The 21,446-nt window shown below is 34.5% G+C and overlaps 1 pseudogene; it reads left to right on the top strand.

The window, feature by feature from the left end:
• Nucleotides 1–392: 392 nt before the first annotated feature.
• Nucleotides 393–12,476, top strand: LOC124961952 (myosin regulatory light polypeptide 9-like; annotated as a pseudogene).
• The last annotated feature ends 8,970 nt before the right edge of the window (nucleotides 12,477–21,446 follow it).

The following is a 21,446-nucleotide window of genomic DNA, read 5'->3' as shown; positions in this document are numbered from 1 at the left end:
CCATTCTCTCTTAAATCCACTTCACTCTATATCTTGCCTCTCTCCAATTCCATTGAACCTTTTTCCTAGTGAATTTACCAGTGGCCTCTACTAAACCAAATGATGACACCTCAGTCTTCATCTCGCTTATCTACAGAAAATAACAAAGTTGGTCATTTTCTCTTCCTTGAATCACTGTGTTGACTTCACTTCCAGGTCACCACCAATTCTTAGCTTTCTTGGTGATGAATTATAGTGTGTCACTTTATCTAAGCTGATACCATGTTTCCTGGAATAACCTCCCCTTCACAGCCCTGTCTGCTTGGGCCTTAAGAGATATTCTGCATATGATTTGGAAGAAGGTTATAAAGCAGAGTCATGTCCTTTTCTCATGCAGAAGGTCGCTGTGGGACATGGGCACTGCTGTCCCTGACCTGCTGGCTAACAGTGTTGGTTGGCTGGGCTCCTTCAAGCCTACAGCTCCTCCTCATGTCAGGTCCAGCACAAACACAGTGATAGGTGAACAACAGCAACAGCATAGGTGAACTATTCAGCCAGAGCCCACGGTTATGGAGGATCCAAGCATTACAGTAACTCCACACTCCACACCTTCCCTGGTGGTTGTGTTTTCTCACTACCCCTCCCCGGTGCCCCCCCTTACCTGCTCATTGTCCTCTTTATCCTCTGTGCTGGTTCTTCTTGATTTGGAAATGTCTCAGCTCCAGAACTTGGTCTTATCTTTAAATTTTCTGTCTATGCCCACCTTTTTGGTAACCTCATCACATCTCACAGCTCTAAATAACACTTATATTCTAAATGTATAAATAAATTGGACATAGATATGGGCTAGATAAAGATACATCTTTGGAAGTTCAAATTCAAATATAAAATGACATATATAACCCTCTCACAAAGAAATTTCTCTCTGTGTCTCTCTCTCTCTCTACCACTCTCTGTGTGGTCTCTCTCTTTCTCTCTTCATTGAGTGTATCATCTTTCAGGTGATGCCAGATAAATTTTCCCAGTCACCCTGGATAAGATTCATGCCTGGACTTCCCTATCACACCCATGTCTAGTCACGTACAAAAGCATTTGGCAATGATTTACCAGGGAAACCCAAGCTCCTTATTCCCAACCTTCCTTTCATCTGTCCTCAGCTCCAGAGTCCTGGCCTCAGGACTGTCCTTGAGCATCCCAGCATGCTCTCCCTCCTCTAGAAGCTTCCTCTACCTGGACACTGCCTTTTTTGTTCTCTTGGTTCACACACTTATTTTCTTCCAACCTTGTTCCAGTGACAAAAATTCAAAAATGCCAAATGTGACTCCATATGTAATACCATAATGCCTTCATCATCCTCTTTATCCTTATTTTTCATAACATCTTTACTTTCTGACATATATAATTCATTTATGTGATGTGAAGTCTTTGTCCAATAATATATTTTTAAAGTTGGGAATTGAATCTGGTTTATAGTAAACATAAATGATTATTAAATCAGAGAATGAACACAGGAAGAGTAACTTTTTCTGCACAATCTTGTGGATGATTTTTGGCTCAGTGTCTTCTTAGGAATGCTAAGAAGACAGAGTCATTTCTAGTGGTACTTATCTCCTTTCACATCCTAGCTCCGTTTTCTTACCTTCAGGCTTCCTCTTCAGTCTTCCTTCACAGTTATCCCCTTCCCCACCTATACATCCCACATCCTTACCTGGCCTTTATCTTTCCATCCAAGATGGTACCTGTGATGAAGAGAATATGCCAGCTTGTTTTCCATTGTACCAATACTGCTAAGCATCCAATCACCAGGACTTTGAACTTGTTCTCCTTTTCATTACTAAATTAATTCAGCAAATAATGTGTCAGTGTATTCTGGGTGCTCTGGAGAATAGAATAATGAGCAGTCAATACTTTCTACCCTTTATTTACTAAATAGAAAAATATTGATTCAAATAAAGTGAATGATCCATCAATTATAGCTATGGGAAAGATAACTGGGAAAATGTGGTTATTAACATTGTGCTCAATCCAAATCATTGTGCTGTACATTGTTATTCAAGTACTTATTGACTACTGTATGATTAAAGGGTAGACCCTTAGAAACATGGAATAATTAAATATCAGAAAGTTTGTCATAATTTATAATTTAGGTTCACCCTTCTCCAGGGCCCCACCTCACTAGGCAGCATAGAAGGGATAGGCTTTCAGATATTCCTTAAAAAAAATCCAAGTATACTTTAAAATTCCATTAATGCCTATTGGTATTTATACATGTTACATGGTGGCTAGCAGATGGGATATTTTAATAAAGAAAGTAGTTATATTGTGTTTTTAAATATAGAGACCTACAGTATAGAAGGAATATAACTTGAATATGACAATCTTATCATGTCTTTGTTGACTTTTCCTTAATATGTTATCCATGTCCTCTTTTCCTATAATACCCAAGACTGAAGTCACATAAAATAGTCCCTATTGTATGTTGTATAACATAATAGTAGTATATATATTTTTCTTAAAATCTCTCCTTAAGTATAGGAAAGATGTTGATATTCTGAAAGCAGTTTAAGATTATCTGATGGCAACGTGTATTGAAAGCATACTTGGAAAAAATGTCTACAGTACACAGCATTTATACATGAAAATGCTAAACTCATGAAAGAATACATATACTGGAAATAGATGTATAATATAGTCTATAGTATAAAGAAAAAAAACTGAAAATTTATGCAGCAAACCGATAACAGTGATTAACTCATGGTAAGGTCAAGAATGGACTATGTTTTATCAAACTGTGATACTTTAGTAATAGTAAAAATAATAAAGATGATGATAATATCTTTAATCCACAGGTACATTCTGACCAGATAGTTTGATCTACCTCCTCTTACTCTGAATAATGCTTTTAGCTTTTGTTTGCTTTTGTCCAAAGGGGTCTCTATTACTCTTTAATGTAAAAATATGAAGCAATGTATTTATAGTCTTATAACCAATCTTCAATTTTATACATAGAAATTTATGATTATAGGCTTTATAGCCAGTGGTTTGAAAAGAGTGGAATGAGGTCTAGTGGTACGCACATATATGATCATTACTCTTTTCTGAATGTTGTATGTTTTATAAAGATATGCTGAAAAGTAACCTCAGATAAAACACAATGTTGCTGAAGTGCTTTCCCCATTAATACTAATTTTATGAGTATTATGCTAATAGACTAAGAAGTAGTGATTAATTTCATGTCACTCAGACATAAATTCTAGCAAATTTTTCCATATTAAATTATTATTGATCAAAAAAATTATTTAGAATTAGGTCAATTTTTCCACCTTAATATGGAAATTTCACATTTTCTTTATCAGAAAGCATTTCTTTCAATACGATCGAAACTTAAAATTATTCTAGAGAGAAAATTGCATGCAGACTTGATTTCAGTAAGTCAAAATCCTTCAATATTCCAACAATTCAGTCCCCAGTCATGTAGTCTATGTGTGATAAAGATACCACTTCTGAAATACAATAAGTAGTTGCTGGGAGATACGGTGTTCACTCACAAAACATATCTAATCACATCTTTGGTCTCAATAGTAATAAATGTTGTTAGTATTTTATTTTGATAGTAGTTTCAATAACCTCAAACCAGTGTTCAAATGTTTCATAGGTTTCTAATTTCCTCTCCTATAGCTAGAACATCAAGGATATATACAGGACATTCATGGAGTACTTAAAATGAATAGTAGACTCTCATACAGGGCCAAGTGCTCTTCCATGCTAACAGGAAAGGAAGAAACAATAACTATGTCATTTCTCAGTGTGAAGTCAAAAGCATTTCTTAAATGGGAACAATTCCCTTCCATGTTTGGGTTGACCATTGTTCTTCTACTCCTTGATGTTTTCCCAGAACATTCCGATAAATAAGTAAAGCAGTCTAGTGGTCTTCATGAGACTCCAGCTCATAACTTTCTTTTCCTCTTTCAGAACAAGGTTACTAGACCAAGAATTCCTGCACAAAGTCCTTCTCCATCATTGCCCAGATCTTAAGCAAAACCAAACATGCATTCTGTGTTTCAATATTCCTATCTGCAAAAGTAAAAATCAGGCTCTCACCTACATGTTTATCTAATTGGTACATTAACCCCATTTTGAAATGATTTAAAATTTCCAAATCAAATTGCACTGAAGAGTTATTGATTAATAAACTTTGATTTCCTAATCTAAAATCTTTCTACCCACCATATAGCACAAAAGAAGCTGTTTCAAAACATTTGATATTTATAACCATTTCTATTTGAATTTATTGTGCAAGTAGCCTCCATATTTCTCAAGAAACAGTAGGAATAAGGAGCTAAATGAATAGCTCTTTAAACATTTTCTGTGTGCCTGTGTGGTGATTTCTGTACACTTCCCACCACCACCTGGCTACTCTTTTCACCCGTTCAATATAGTTTGGCATCTGTCGATTTCCTTGGGGACTTTAAGGCTATACGGTTAATCTAATTCTTTTACTTTCATTCAGCAAATGTGGAGTTCACCTCTTGATTCCTCACTTTGTAAAACAGTCATGTGTGTGTCCCTTGACTTGAAATCCTCTCTTCCTTTCCCTTGGACTTTACAACTTCACTACTTCTGCAGTATTAAGTTTGGTAACATTTATACGACACTAGGAAATATCACTGTCTCCATTTTATCTGTCCTTTGATTCTACTTGTTGAAAACAGATGACTTTATAATACCTGGGATAGTGGCAGTTGCTCCCTTACAACCCTCCTGCAGGCTCGGATGATTGCCTGATGATGAAGCATTGAGAGATGGACCCTTCAGGTGTCTCTGCTGGAACCTGTGTGTCCCAGACATCTGCTGGGTGGAAATTTTGCCATGCCGATAGTGCTTTGAGGGTTGGGGAGTTCCATCCTGTCTTTGCCTATGTAACAGCTATGCCTTCCACTGGAAGAACCTTTTCACCAGCCCACTGAGTTAGTATCACCAATAACACCAACCATAGAAACCGTGTATTTAAAACTAAATAAGGATTTATAGAGTGGATGTGTGAAAATGAAAATGAAATGGGTCATGAGGCCATATTTCTTAAAAATTGGAATCGTTTAAATTAAGAACTATAAAAAGCATGAACCTTGGTACTTCAATGACCTTGGGTGATCTTATAAAGCCTTCCCCTTCAAACACATTCAATCATGTATCAATGGGTGAAACTATCTTGGCTTTCTGGTAAGAGTAGTAAAAGCAGATTACATGTAAGCTCTCAGGATAATTGTGTCTTGGTCACAAGTGCCCAATTCTTGTGGAGATGAATTGATTCACTTCCTGCCTTTTAAATGTTACCAAGGTAACAAGAATCTTGGTAATTTGTAATATCAGATATATGGTTATCAAGAAACTTTGAGCAGTTCTTGGCTCATACAAAAGAGATGTTTTAAAAGTACGTTGCCATCTAACTGGTTTACAAAAGCCTTTAGATTTAAAGAATAAAAAAGCCTCCATATATCAAATCGTCATTTAGATAGAGTACTTGAAAACGGAGATTTTGTTTTCATTGCCATCCAGTTATGGGTAGTGAGCATTTTTTCATGTTTGTCAGCCATTTCCATTTCGTTTTTGAGAAATATCTCTTTAGATCATTTTTCACATTTATGGATGGGTTTATTTGTGATTTTGTTGTTGTTGTTTTATTCTTATTTTATTTCTGGTAGTAAGTTTGAGTTCTTTATATATTCTGAATATTAGTTCCCTGTCAGAAGAGTAACTGGCAAAGATTTTCTCCCATTCTGTAGACTCTCTCTTGATGCTCCTAATTGTTTCCCTTGCTGTTCAGAAGTTTATTTAATTTGATATAATCTTACTTATTGATTTCTGGTTTTATTTGTTGAGTTTTAAGAATATTGATAAGGGAATCAGCTCCTCCATCAGTATTGACCCTACGTTTTCTTTTAGCAGTTGCTGGTGTAATTCTTAGGTCTTTGGTTCACTTTGAGTTGATTTTTGTGCAGAGTGAAAGATAGGGAATGAACTGATTTCATTCTTCTACATATGGATATCCAGTTTTCCACTCACCATTTGTTAAAAAGGTTATATTTTCTCAACAAATTTTTTTGGCACTTTTGTCAGGATTAAATGACTATATCTATGCAGATTTGTCTCTGCATCTTCTATTACATGCAACTGGTCTTCATCACAGTTTTGATGCCAATACCATACTGTTTTTGTTACTATATCTGTGCAGTGTAGTTTGAGATCAGTTATTGTGATACCTCCAGTATTGTTCTTCTTGATCAATATTGTTTTGGCCTTTCATATCTTTTATTTTTCCATCTAAATTTTAGGAGTGCTTTTTCTAGTTCTTTGAAGGATATCTTGGTATTTTGATGGGGATTGTATGGAAATTTGTGAATCACTTTTGGTAATATGATCATTTGAGCACTAACAATTTTGCCTATTCAAAAATATGAGAAATCTTTCCATCTTCTAAGATCTTCAACTTTTTTTCTGTGTTATAATTTTAATTATAGCGGTCTTTCGCCTCCTTGGTTAGATTTATTTCCAAATTTTTTGAGGGTATTATGAATGAAATAGCTATTCTGATTTCTTTCACAGCAGATTCATTATTGAAGTATGGGAAAGCTGTTTATTTTTGTATATTGATGCTATATTCTATTTTGCTGAATTGCCAAGAAGCACAAAACACTATGCCAAGTGCTAACAACAAAAGCAGACCAGAATATGGTCACAACCCTCTAATTATTTTCAATCCAATGGAATGAATGACAGTCAATTCATAAGGGATGTGTCATAAGAGAAAGCAATAGAAACTTAAGAAGCCAATGCAAAATATAGGCAAATAAATTCGTCCTCATTTCTTTATTAGCTGTCATGAAGTTTCTAAAGAGGAAGTACTTATTTACATGGAGATGTTGAAGAAAGAATTTAAAACCTAAGAGACACAAAGGGATATTCAGCCAGTCAGTTATATGATCTTACTACAATTTATAATTTTTGACTCTAAATATAAATTTATTTTATTTTTATGATGCTGTGGATTAAAGCAGCACAGTAAAATATTCAATGACCAAATGTTGTAATTAATTATGAAATCTTACCACCATTGAACAAGATAGATGATTTTTTTCTATATGTAGAATATGTATAAATTTTATTATATTTAAAATATAAATTTTATACAAATGTACATATATAATTAGACGAGATAAATTTTATTAAATTATTCCAGGATAAATAATCATCTTGGTTGTGTGATTTCTGATACATCAGCTGGAAGACTACAGTGCCCATTCATAGAGATTTTATTTTGGCAGCAAAGCACTAGCATGATGCTTCAATGGAGAATGCATTCAATTCATACATCAAGTGGGATTGGAAATGGGCAAAAAAGGCAAAATGCACTGTGACAACCAAAGCCCTATTTAAAAAATTACTAACTACATGTATAATTTTATTAAACAATAATGTCAAGCTGCTGGATTAAGAAGAGCTAATAGCTTATTGTCTATTAAAAGTCAAGGAGTAGTGGCGTTTAATATAGTTGATTTTTTCAGGATATCTATCAGAGTTATAATTTTTATATAATTAGAGAAGGTCACAATGTATTCACCTTATTAAAAATGATTCTAATATTACTAGGTTTATGAATTTTCAAAGTATTCAGTGTCCTACTGAATCATCAGTCTGAAGACCAATCATTAAAATTTCATGCTTCCTAACATTAATTTCCCTTCAGGCAGTAACAAATTGAGGAAGGTGTGAGGATGTGAACTGTATGCCGGCTTTCCTACTCTGCCTTGCTTTTCATTTTATTTATATTGCATTTATAGAGACTGATTAAATTATTTTGTTATCTCCCCAAACATGGCAACTTTATGCAATTTTAATTTTGACTACCACATCCACACTGTTTTTTTTTTTTTTTAATGATGTAATCCAAGAACTTGAATATATTCATCTGGTCTTAAAATGTCAAACCTTGAAGTTTTCTTCAGTATTAGCAGCTCCCTATACGGGTATCTTTAAATTGCTAAATGTTTTGCTTGTATCCAATAACAGACCCAAAGCAAGGGACCACTGCATTCATCCAACGGTAATTGCCACACACAAATTATCTTTTATAGAACCTGATCAAGAGACTTTGCAAAATAATTTTCGGAAAAGCAATTTTTCATCATCTTCTTTACAATCCATCAATATAATTTATAACTGTCATTTTAAAGCTTTAATTTCCTGATGGGTGTTGCTTTGTTGCACACCCAGGATAGAGGATTAGGAGAGACTGTATCCCTCAATGTGAATGTTCCGGCAGACAAAAGTTTGCTTTTCAGAGCTTTGCTCACTAAGCTGATCTTCCTCAATCCCATGCCATCCAAAAGCTAATTTCCACACCCTCTTTCTCATGCTCATCCAGAGAGAGGTGCAAGAGCTTAAAACTAGGAAATCATCTTAAGTGAATTTCCATATAATTTAACTCTTGACTGCTTTTCTGTCCTTGCTGTTTTCCTGAAATTGACAGGTGGAGAATATAAATAAAATAAAAATATATGCATGAAATATACAATCTTAACCTGCCTTTTGAGTTTTCTAGAGTTTAATTTTTTTCACACTGAATTCTTTTTTTTTAATACTTTTTCCAAAACTTTCAGAAACTTGAAACACAAAATGGTAGCGGGACTTAAAATATTTGGGAGCTCTATCAAGGGAAAAGGAAAATATTGAAAAAAATCATCACATATCTGGAAAGAAGGAAGTTGCAGGAGAAAGGCTTGTGTGGGACCTGCTCTAGTTCATGTCCAATTATTGTTTTGCTTCTATTTTTTTTTTTTTTAACCACAGGTAGGCAATCTTTCATCTTTAACACCAGCCCTGAGGAGGGAAGAATTATATATGCATACACAACAAGTCTCACTTCAAGGACTTAAAATATTGGAAGTAATCTGTGCCAAAAGAATAAATAAGTAAACTAAATTCCTTGCCTGATACTGTGTGAGAGGGTTGAAGAGCTAGATAACTGCAGGGACCTGACATGAGAGCTGTCCGTAGATTCCAAACACACGTAACCAGCAACTGCTCTTCTCTCAGGGTTCCAGTGAGTGCTACGAAGGAGACAAGGAGATCAATTGAGCTTATTACCTGTTCTCAAGAAATATGCTTGGGGAAAAGACTAACTCATGTTCAACAGCTGGAAAAACTTCTAAATACTGAAATCAGAAAATAATGTAAGTATAAATAAATGTCAATCCATATGCTAAAAATCATGCCATCATGAAGCATGATTTGGAGTGGAGGAAGACCAATCAAATCAAAATCACACAAAACGTTTGACCAGTAATAGTAGGGCTAAGACTTAAAAATGAATAAATAGGAAGCACTTTATTTTTAACGTACCATAAATGTAAATAAATGTAAATTTTTATTTTATGTTTTTATCTTGATAACTTTCAGAAATAATGGAAGTCATGTAACACTTAAAAGACATATAAAAATAAGAAAGTATATAAAATTATTCTGCATTCCTATCAATATCATAATAATGGATTTATAAATCTAGTAAAATGATATTAAAATTAAAATTATTTTTATATTACTACTTAGCTAAGAAATCTATCAAATTGAAAAGTTACATAAACTATATGAGTGCTATATAGTGATTGACTTGGAAAATTCCACACCAAATTGGTAACTTTTCTATAACCACAAATGCCCAATTACAAACCGCAAAGGCAGGAGGTTTTTCATTCCAGAAAAAATGGAGTCACAGTCCTCATAGACTTTCCACTTTCTGTAGCAAAACCCCACAATATTATACATCAAACAATCATGGGAACATTGAAAGAGAAACTGAAGAAGGTTATGGGAAAGGGAATCCGGACTACGAATAACCTGGTGGTGTTTCTTGGGTTTCCTTCAACCTACTATGCATAGAGATATCAGCAGAACAAATTTTAGAAAAAGGTCAAAGCAAGCTGACTACTCCTGGCCAAAGCAATAGAGAGGAGCAGTCTAGCAGGATGGAAAAATTAAAATTCCTAGAGACATATGATCTATCCAAATTGAAACATAAGCATATGGAAAATGTAGATCAATATCAAGTAATGACATTGAAGCAACTCTTAATAAGCCTTCCAACAAAGAAAAGCATGGGACCAGGTGGATTCTCAGTCAAGTTCTATAATACATTTAAAGAAGAATTAATGTCAATCCTCCTCAAATTATTCTATGAACTAGAAAAGGAAGGAAACACTTCCAAATTCATTCTGTGAAGCCAGTGTCATCCCAATACCAAAACCAGCCAAAGATACATCAAGTAAAGAACTCTTCAGACCAATATCCTTGATGAATATAGGAGGAAAAATTCTTAATAATATATTGCCATACCATATTCAAAAACACAAAAAGAAGATAGTGCAGCATGATCAAGTGGGCTTCATCTCAGAGATGCAAGATTGGTTTGACCTACACAAATCAATAACTGTAATTCAGCACGCAGACCGAGTTAAGGACAAATAAATAGAGTTATTTCTGGTATGCAAAGAGGGTTCAACATATGCAAGCAAATAAATGTGATATACCACATGAACAGAATGAAATGTGTTGGTTTATAACAATATATATTTATTCTCTTATAGATCTGGAGACCAGAAAGCCAAATCAAGCTACTGAACTTTCCCCATCTCTGGAAGAGACTTCTTCCTTGCCTCTTTTAGCTTCTGGCAGATGCGTGACTGGTGGTTTATGTACTTCTGTCTCAGCCTTTCTTCATAAGACTTCCGAGTCCCAGTTACCTACATGAAGAACATATGGAGAATATCCAAAGCAAGGAGGTACTGCTCAAAGAGAGAGGTTCCATAATGATAAGGGACGATACACCAGTTGGTGTCTGTAGTGGTTAATTTGAATTGTCAATTTGATTGGATTAAGGGATGCCCATGATTAAGAGGCCTCTGGGTGTGTCTGGAAATGACTGACATGCGGAATAGTGAACTGAAGTGGCGACCCTCCCTAAGCGTGGGCAGCACTGCCCAATAGGATGGTGGCTTGGATGGAATCAAAACTGGAAGAACAAGGAAGCAGATGCAGATGCAAGCTCAGCTCTTCTTGAATGGGTTCTTGATTGCTGCTTAGATCGTCTGAGGACATTGGATTTTAGCTTCTTCACTCTTCCAAAGCAGACTCTGCCAGTGATTCTCCAGGTAGTTTCCAGAAGACTTGGTCTCGGACTAGGGTAGCGCTGTCGATCCTTCTTGTTATGGGGCTTCTGCCTCTTGAACTGCACAGCTGCTGGTTCTTCCAGCTCTCTAGCTGCAGACAGCCATTGTGGACTAACCAGTTTCTGGTTGCATGAGCCAATCTAATAAATCCTCTTTTATAATCATACTTCCTGTCGATTCTGTTCCTCTAAAGAACCCTGACTAATCAGTATCATACTCTTAAACGTGTCTGTAGCTATTAACAAGGCTTTGAATATATAAAGCAAATAGTGTCAAAATTGAAAGAAGGTACATCCATAATCACACCCTCATAATCATACCAAGAGGGTTAACAAACATAATTGCTAATGAAGCAGACAAGTAGGCTTCTTGGCATGTATATGAAAATATATTCTCATTATATACACCTAAAAGCTGACCATATGCTGTGTCACCAGGCATAATAGTAAGATAACTGGAAAATACCCAAATGTTTGGAAACAAAAAATCAGAATTTTAAATAATACTCAGAAAAAATTATAGCAGAAAAAATAAAATATATTTAACCAAAAAAGCATGAATATAGAAGAAATCAAACACATGATTTGAAGCTAAAAATGCCTTAAGGAGAGACAGATCCGAAGTGATGGTTTTCAGCGACTCTGGCATAGAAGGGCGGTGATAGAGGCAGCAAGGGATTCCCTAAGGTGCTTGATTCTCATGACTGTGTAGGAATTTATCCACTACCATGTCGAGCAGAAGGTAACACCAAGACCACCAAGAAGTGCCCTCAGTGCCCAACTTCCAGTGTGTTTGCCATATGAGACCAGTCACAGACTCAAGAATTCAAAGAGACCTTCCACATGATTGACCAGAACAGAGAGGGTTTCAGTGATGAGGAAGATTTGCATGATAAGCTTGCCTCACTGGGGAAAATCCAACCGATGAATGCCTGAATGCCATGATGTATGAAGCTCCAGGACCCATGAACTTCACCATGCCCCTCACCACATTTGGTGAGAAGTTAAATGGCACAGATCCCAGAATACTTCTGCAGGCTTTGATGAAGAACTTACTGCCACCATTCAGGAGGATGACCAGAGAGAATTGCTGACCACCATGGGACATTGGTTTACAGATGAACAAGTGGAGTAGCTGTACAGAGAGCCTACTGACAAAAAAGAGAATTTCAATTACATTGAGTTTACATGCATCCTTAAACATGGAGCAAAGATGACTGCAAAGAACTTCAAATTCCAATCCAATGTTCCTTGTTGCCACTTTGGGTATTTCTGAGATTTTTCTCTTAGAGTCTATTGCATGCCCTTTAGCTTTACAGCTTTTGCCTTTCTTGTTTTGTATTTATTCTCAGTCATTTTGAGGTTCATGTATCTTTATAATCAGATTAGAAATGGGACTTTCTGTCATTTTTGGAATATAAAATAGGGTAATTTACTACTACCCTCACCTCCAATAACTTCAGTCTACACAGTCAATATATTTTTACAGAGAAAGCTATTTACTCATTTTTTTTCCAAACCATGATTAAACTGTATGATAAAATTTAAAAATGCCTCAAGGAGAATAATTTTATTAACAACAATTATTTGTAGGAAAAATTTTTAAAAGTGAAAATAAAGTTTTATATACCAAGGCTCTAAAATGAGGAGGAGGAGGAAGAAGAAGAGGAGGAGGAGGAGAAGGAGGAGGAGGAGGAAGTGAAGGAGAAGGAGGAGGAGAAGGAGAAAGAGGAGGAGGAGAAGGTGAAGGAGAAGGAGGAGGCGAAGGAGGAGGAAGAGGAGGAGGAGAGGGAGGAGAAGGAGGAGGGGGAGGAAGGAAGGAAGGAAAGGAGGAAGGAAGAAAGGAAAAAAGGAAAGATGGAAGGAAGGAGAAGAAAAGAGAAGGAGGAGGAGGAAGAAGAAGAAGGAGAAGACAGAGAAAGAGGAGGAAGAAAGAGAAGGAGAAGGAAAAGGAGAAGAAATAGAAATAGAAATAGAAATAGAAATAGAAATAGAAATAGAAATAGAAATATCAGGGATAGTTATCACAGAAGACAGGTTTTCTCCTGGAGCTCAGAGTCAGTACGATGAAGCTTAGATAGCAGACTTCTGGGGCTGGTGGCCAGGGGAGATTAATGGATATGAGAGATGACACAACACCTTTATTTTATTTGTTTATTTTTATTGGTGCTGAGGACCACATGCTAGGCAAGTGCTCTACAACTGACCCACAACCCCAGCCCCAAGATGAGTGATTTTGATGAGTCACAGAAATGATTCTTTTGAAAAGACTTTTGTGCCATTTGGTAAACATTTACTTTAGTCAGAGATAAAAGTATTAGTGTATCCTCCTATCTGTTAGTTTTACCTGAGATCATATAGATGGAACAATTGAATGAGTACCTTATTTATTTATTAATTTTTTTGATGGTAGTGAAGATGGAATCCAGGACTATTCTACCTCTGAGCTACATCTCTGACCCTTCTATTTCATTTCTTTTTCTTTCATTTCATTTAATTTCATTTGGGTTCATTTCATTTCATTTATTGCTAGACAGGAGCTAAGTAATTTACCCAGGTTGACCTCCGACCTTTGATCTTCCTATCTCAAACTGCCAAGGAACAGGAATTACAGACCCGCACCACCACACCTAGCTTTATGATGGCTTTTAAACTTCAATAAAATCAGCGCTTATAAAACTAAAAATTACTTAGCTCTTGCTACTACTCCTGAATTATTTTTTACATTGCCTTTAATATTTCCATGATCAATATTTATATAACATTACTTATTAGGCAATATGTATTTATAAATTAAGTAATCATTAGTAGAACATGAATGAGGAAAAAAAAGAATGAGAAAACAGCAAAGTTTGGTTAAATATTCATATTTTTAACTGTAATAGGTACACATTGTGAAATTGGTTGGAGAAGAAAAGAAACCATATTTAACAATGAAAAGTAGTCTGGAACATTTTTAGCATGGCAAAAGTCAGAATAGACAGTACCACATTTTGACAATTAGCAAGAATCAGTAAAATTGAACCCCACAAGAAATATGTGAGTGGACTTTTACTACTGCTGATATTACATTAAAGCCAAATGAGGCTCAAAAGTTATATCATTAAAACTCAAGGTGCTAAGATTTAGATATTTCACCAGAATTAAATTGTGTTTGATTTAATGTCATGGATCTAATGGGTAAAATTTGCAATCATCAGTGGAGAAATCATTTAAACAAATGAAATCCTTAAAGCTCTTTATGATAAAAGATTATATTCTTTCAAGGCTTATTGAGGAAGCAAATTAAAAACCTGTAGATATTAATATGAAAAATTTTGACAATCTATTCGGAACAGTTAAAAATTGAGCACTTTTGGGGCTAGAGTTGTGACTCAGTTGTAGAGAGTGTTCATATGAGGCACTGGGTTTGATTCTCAGCACAGCATATATATAAATGAATAGAATAAAGGTTCATCAATAACTAAAAAAAAATTTAAAAATTGAGCACTTTTAAACATTTAAGATACACTGAGACTTCAAAGCATCACATTAATATCTATATATCTGGTTGACTTGCTGCAAAATGTGTATCTATTTTCATGAAAAAAATTTCAAAAATTAAATTGAGGTAAACACATTTTCAATACTGATCTATGAAGATTTACTTCCTCCAAACAAATACTTACTTAAACAATTTCTTTAAAATATAATATTCACACCTTAAGGTTATTTTATGATTGTACCTCATGAAGTTAAAAATAAATATATACATTTGTAACACAAATGTTTGTTGTGCTTTAAAAAGTTTCCATGGTGAAAAAATATACGAAAATATTATTGAATTTTAGTACAGTTCATAAAATTATCATACAGTCAGTAGAATTATAGAAAGAAAATCTACAGTTTGAGCCATAATCTCAGGAAAGTTTCTGAAGGTTTTATTTTGACACTGATTTTGCACATGAAATTATCTCTGACAGATGCAAAAAAAAAAATTGATTTAAAGGTATTCTACCATATATCAAGTAAATTTTACAGAAAATTAAATACAGAGAATTGAAATAAGGAGCTATGGATGAAAATTTGAACTTTGACATTTAACCTCAAAGGTGAGGGATATGAATGTTTGAAACTGTTAACAAGTCTTGTAAATTCACACTAATGGAAATAAATTTTAAAAAATCATTTAAAATGTAATTATTAGAATGACTTGACTTTTATAAAATACCTTTTAAGAAGCACTTCCACAGTTTTTTTGGTTTTAAAAAGGAAATAACTCAGCATAGTAAACCATGAAGATTGATTTGATAAAGAAGATTTAATTAGTTAATGAAGGAAACTTTGGTAAGGATGCAGAAATCATAGAAATGAGCTCATATGATCTAAAACGAAACAAAAAAAGGCACCTTCTGAGAGTGAAGCCACTAGATTGCACAATAATTTTTAAAGGCAATGCTGTTTGTTGAAAAAAGTGAAATTTATGCATTTATTCTTCTTAAATTATGAAATATTGAAATTAACAAATGACATAATTTTCAGTGTGTGAAAACTAAGCATAAATTAAAATTAATTCAGTTATTTAAATGAGCCCTCTCATTAAATATATTATCACCACATTTTTATTGGATAATAGACATGTTTTATAATTTTAATGGAATTACAAATTTAAGAAAAATGTTATTAGAATTTCTTTTAGCTCCAAAGCTGAAAGGAGAGTCAACTCTGCACACATACACAAAAAGTCTTGGATACTAAATGTATGGAAAACTAATGGAAGAGTTTTAAATCATTTCATATATCAAACCATGAATCAGACCTAAGAACAGTGTAGCTACATAAAGCCCTGTCAAATCAGAATTCAACAGACAAAATTATTTTTTTCTGAAGAATGAATTATTAGAATGATGTTTACAATAGACAATTAGATGGAAATAAAGATAAGAAGAATGTGGAGAAAATTATTCTCCTTTTTAATACTAAAATACTATCCTGATTTATTGCCTCTGGCAATATTTTCATTTTTGTATTCCCAACAGTTCTGAAACTGTTTTGGTCACAAGAAAATGAATTGTTGGTAAAAATATATATGTGAGGTTTTATAGGTTACACCAAGGTGGATTAAAGGGAAATTAGTCATACAATGAATGTGTTTACAACCTATGGGGTCGTGGGTAAGCAAAATGATATTGTTTGGTTTTGTTTTTCCATTTTTGTGATACTGGGGATTGCACCCAGGGCCTTGGGTATTCTACATAAGTACTCTACCACTGAGCTCCCACCCCAGTGCAGAAAAATGATTTTGTGATATCATTTAATAGGTGAATACTTTCTAGGAAGATTTGGGAAAATTTCCTTGAAGAAGTGATACTGCTCAAAACCAACAAAAGTTCTCTGTCTTATTGTCTGATCTTAGTGCAAGGATCATAAAAGCATAATAGTTAATTGGGGAAAATATTTTTAGGCAAGATTTCAGGGTAACATTTTTTATTTATTTTTTATTTATTCTAATTAGTTATATATGACTGTAGATTGTATTTATGCATTTTGATAAATCATACATACATAGAGTATAATTTCTCATTTTTCTGATTGTACATATTATAGGATCACATAGGTCATGCAGTCTTATATGTATGTGAAGTAATACTGTCTGTTTCACTCTACTATCCTTCCTAATATAAAGTAACTCTATTCTTCCCTAGTGCCCCCCCCCCACCTTATTGTGAATTAGCATCCACATATCATAGAAAACATTTGTCCTTTGGTTTTGGGGATTTGACTTATTTTACTTAGCATGATAGTCTCCAACTCCATCCATTTACCAGCAAATGCCATAATTTCATTCTTCTTCAAAGCTGAGTAATATTCCATTGTATATATATGTGTGTTTATCCATTCATCTGTTGAGGACACCTAGGTTGGTTCCATAGTTCAGCTGTTTTGAGTTGAACTGCTATGGACATTGATGTGACTGTGTCCCTATAGTATGTTGATTTTAAGTTCTTTGAGTTCGAGGAGTGGGATAGCTGGGTCAAATTGTGGTTCCATTCCAAGTTCTCTAAGGAATCTCCATACTGCTTTCCACAATGGTTGCACAAATTTGCATTCTCACCAGCAATGTATGAGTGTGCCTTTTCCCCCACATCCTGCCCAACATTTATTGTGCCTTGTATTCTTGATTATTGCCATTCTGAGTGGAGTGAAATAAAATCATTGAGTAGTTTGGATTTGCATTTCTCTAATTGCTAGAGATGTTGAATTTTTTTTCATATATTTGTTGATTGATGGTATTTCTTCTTCTGTGAAATATTGTTCAGTTCCTTAGATCATTTATTGATTGGGTTTTTTTATTGTTGTTGTTGTTAAGTGTTTTGAGTTATTTATGCATCCTAGAGATTAATGCTTTTTCTGAGGTCATAGTGATTTTTTTTAAAATAAATATTTGTCTCTGGAAAAGTGTGATTGATCAATACAATATATGATGTCCTCAATGACATTTATTTAATCAACTGAATTTTGACAGAAAGGGCAAGATATTACCAGTGGGCATAATTCAAAATGGCATGTTATGTTGAAATGACCAGGTCTAATTAAGAGAAGAAAAGAAGACAACTAAAAAAAAATCAAGAAAATAAATAAATTATTTAAGTATTTTTTAAATACTTATTTATTTTTTAAATAAATATTTATATTTTAAATAAATAAATTATTTAGGATTTTCCCTTTGAAATTTGGAGAGTCTCATATAGCTTTTGATATGAGGTATACAAAAGGCAATACACAGAACAAAACTGATTCTTATAGAAATATATGCTTCAGCTACCTAGTATGTGAAGTAGGAGGAATTATCATTGTTATGACACATTTACTTGTCTTGACTAATTAGAGGGTTGCTGTTTTAATAGACAAACACTAAATGTGCAACTCTATTTAACTATGTGCCACCACTGAACTCCAACATTCTAAAGATATGGACAGATATGTTTATTTAGGAAACACACCTAATGTTTGCATATTAGGAATCCAAATCTAAGGAGCAACAATTCCACAGGCACTGTTTTCCAAGGGCATTTTTCTGAGAAAATTCAACCAAATGGAAATGGGAAGTATGAGATGGATGTTCCCAAAATCCATCCCTTCTGCTAAATCTACCTATGTAAATGCTGTAGAAGGAGGGTTATGTAGCAGATTCACCTCATTTTTAGGGTGCTTTCTCATGGGAAGTGTATTTCCAAATCAATAATTTTCATAAAAGAACAAAAATCAATTGACCTATAAAACAAAATTTTGTGTTTAAATCACACACACACACACACACACACACACACACACACACATATATATATATATATATAGAGAGAGAGAGAGAGAGAGAGAGAGCAAGGAAAAATTCTGACTTATCCCAATTTTGAAGATAAATCTAGTTTACTATTTGGTCTGTCTGAATAGTTGAAATATTTTTTGATTCCTATTATTTGGAAGTGTTGGTATTCCTTGAGTTTTCTCTGACATTTTGTAAGAAAATGGGCTCATGCATTATCTCCTAGATAAATAGAAAGGTTTGTAGTTTTCTCTTTCTATAGTCAGAGCACATAACTCGTATGGGTAATACAGAGGAAGCCTGTGTCCCCAAGTTCTACTGTGGCTTCCTAATACCCTAGTTTAGACACTGGAGGGGTAGAGTCTCACAGTCTGAAATGTGACCGAACTCTCTCATACTGTAAACTCTTGTACGTCCACTCTGAAGCATGGGCGATGCACAGTTTTTGGTTACTCTGTGGTATCCAGAAATTATCATCTGCAAAGTTCCCCAGGCAGTAGGAATCTCATCATAGTTCATGCAAATGGCAATCACAGAGGTCACACAGTTTCCAGCTATCTGAGTGCATAAAGTGGCCTCAACAATAGGTGACATAATATTATTTACATAATACAAAATACATGAACCTAACTTTGAGTTCTACATGAGTATATGAAAAGCTGTATGTAATATTTTTGGGAGAGAAGAAACAAAAACATTGTTTTCATGCCTTTGACTTTAGCTATACCAATGCTATCCTTTCTCATGTTTATCAGCAAAAGACCTGTCAGTATATAAAGGATGCTCTTTGTGCATATCTCATAGGTGGCAAAATGTATTTGTTGTTTGGTTTTTATTGTTTTGTTATGATCAGTTGGAAATGCCATTGTAGTTTTGAAACCTTATAACACATGTAACTTGAAGTCAAGGAAGGAATGATTTGAGACACTGGGATATTACCCTGACCTACCCTTTAGAAGAGAATCTGATTTATATTCTGTTCCTGACCACCATTGTTTTTCTCCTATATAGAAAAATTGATTTTATCCTGCTGCTAGAACTTGTGAACCAGGGGAAGTCAGAAAACAAAGTAAAATAAGCAAAAGTTACAAATGACCCAAGGCTATGGAGAAGAGCAGAACTCACTCCCCAACCTCCAGGAACAGCTGCTAGTTCTTTTGAATGAATACCCTTTAATATCCTCAGAATTATAAATGTAGACCCCCTGGAACATAAAAGAGCAAAATATGGAGTCTTATAATACTTCCTAACATAAGAATGTTTAGATTCTGTGAGTTCCTGAACTTTTTTGTCCTAAATATCTAGAGCTAACTTGCTCTTGAAACGACAGAAAAATTTAAATGCCAGTTAAAATAAAGAGAAAGGTGTAAAGCCACTGGCAACTGAAGATAGCTTCAAGGACAATCAGAGAAAATATAAGTGATGCTGTCCATATTTTCTGCAATATATTCTCTACCTCCACACAGAAGATTCAGGAAAATGCCATCTCTCACAAACGCATGACAAAGTTTCACGAATTTTTGAATTTGTGACAAAATATTATTTTCACTAAATAAAAATCCAACAAACCCTAAGTGAGGTGTTGGATGATGTCTAAAAGTACACCTGTGAACTTAATAAAAAGGATGCATCTAGATACTGAGGTGAGGCTGTCTTAAATCATCGATTACACCTTCCATCTGCAAACCACTTTGAATTCAAGAAGTTTTAGGTTGTTTGTTGGTAGAATGAACATGACAATATCATCTGCCTCATAGAGTTGTTGCAAAGTAACATTTAACAAAGCAAATGACCTGGTGGAACTTTTGTTTATCTATTAGGCATAACTAGCTGCTAGCTTCCATAATGGTGAGGATAATTGATAATTGAGCCACTAGTGTTGAAGGTGACACTCAGGAAAGGTTCTATTTTTGAATTTCAAGCATGATGCTTGTAAACTCACGGTTAGTGATACCAGAGCATTGCCAAAGGTGGGTCTTAGGGACAGTGATGCCAACCCCAGCCAGACTGATTCATCAAATATGTGGGGGTGGACTTACTTCTGGAAGAATCATGAAGAAAATGTTCTTTCTTACCCAGACATTTTTTTCTCCTTATCGATCAACTGAATTTGCAAAGGTTCAATTTTGTTTTACCTTGTTTAATTATAGGAAAATCTCAATGATTCTTGAGAATTTTTCCCACTGGTGTAATAGAAGAATGATGATGTGATCATTAATAATTCTTTTTTTTAAATAATTCTTGATTTGGTTATTAAATTTAAAAAAGTTAAGAAAGGAAAAAACTCTGAGCGTTTTATAATATTGTTATTATTACGTTTAATACATAATATAAAACTCAAGCATGTGCTTATTAACAATGGTTATGATATTTCTGAATTTGTGATTGAGATGTCTGATTCTTTTGTCCTTGTTTCTGGGCCTCTCTACTCTTCTCTCTGACTTTGCCTCTTCCCATACTGCAAATGCACATCTCTGGATGACCTTCTGCCCTTGTACATGTGCCCAGAATGAAGGTGACCAAGGAAGTGTGTCCATACAACTTCTATGTCTCCTTGCATGAACCCAGGAGGTCATTCAAAGATTCCAGAATTCCCAGCATGTCAGCTGACCATACAAATCACCGGTTGACCAGAAGTCTTGCATAGAATTGCTTATATTTTTCTTTGGCTAGAAAACTTCATCTCCCTCATATATTGTGGCAAAGTCCTCATATAACTCGAGTGATGATGCTAAAATGTTTTCTCTCAGATAGTTTTTTTTCTGGGGTATAACCTGCAAGCACATCAGAGAAAAAAAAAAATGTGAAATGTTCTGAAGGATCTCAGGTGGCTTCCAAGTTTTTAGCTCCAATTCACTTGATGTTCTCATTCTCCTCTTGACCCTGCTGTGGCTCTCAAGCTTCCAGCCACCCTTCCCCTAATTGCTGTTAGACTCAAGTTCA

Source organism: Sciurus carolinensis, chromosome 12, assembly GCF_902686445.1.
Source record: "Sciurus carolinensis chromosome 12, mSciCar1.2, whole genome shotgun sequence".
Classification (NCBI taxonomy): domain Eukaryota; kingdom Metazoa; phylum Chordata; class Mammalia; order Rodentia; family Sciuridae; genus Sciurus; species Sciurus carolinensis.
This window is presented reverse-complemented; position numbering and strand designations above follow the sequence as displayed.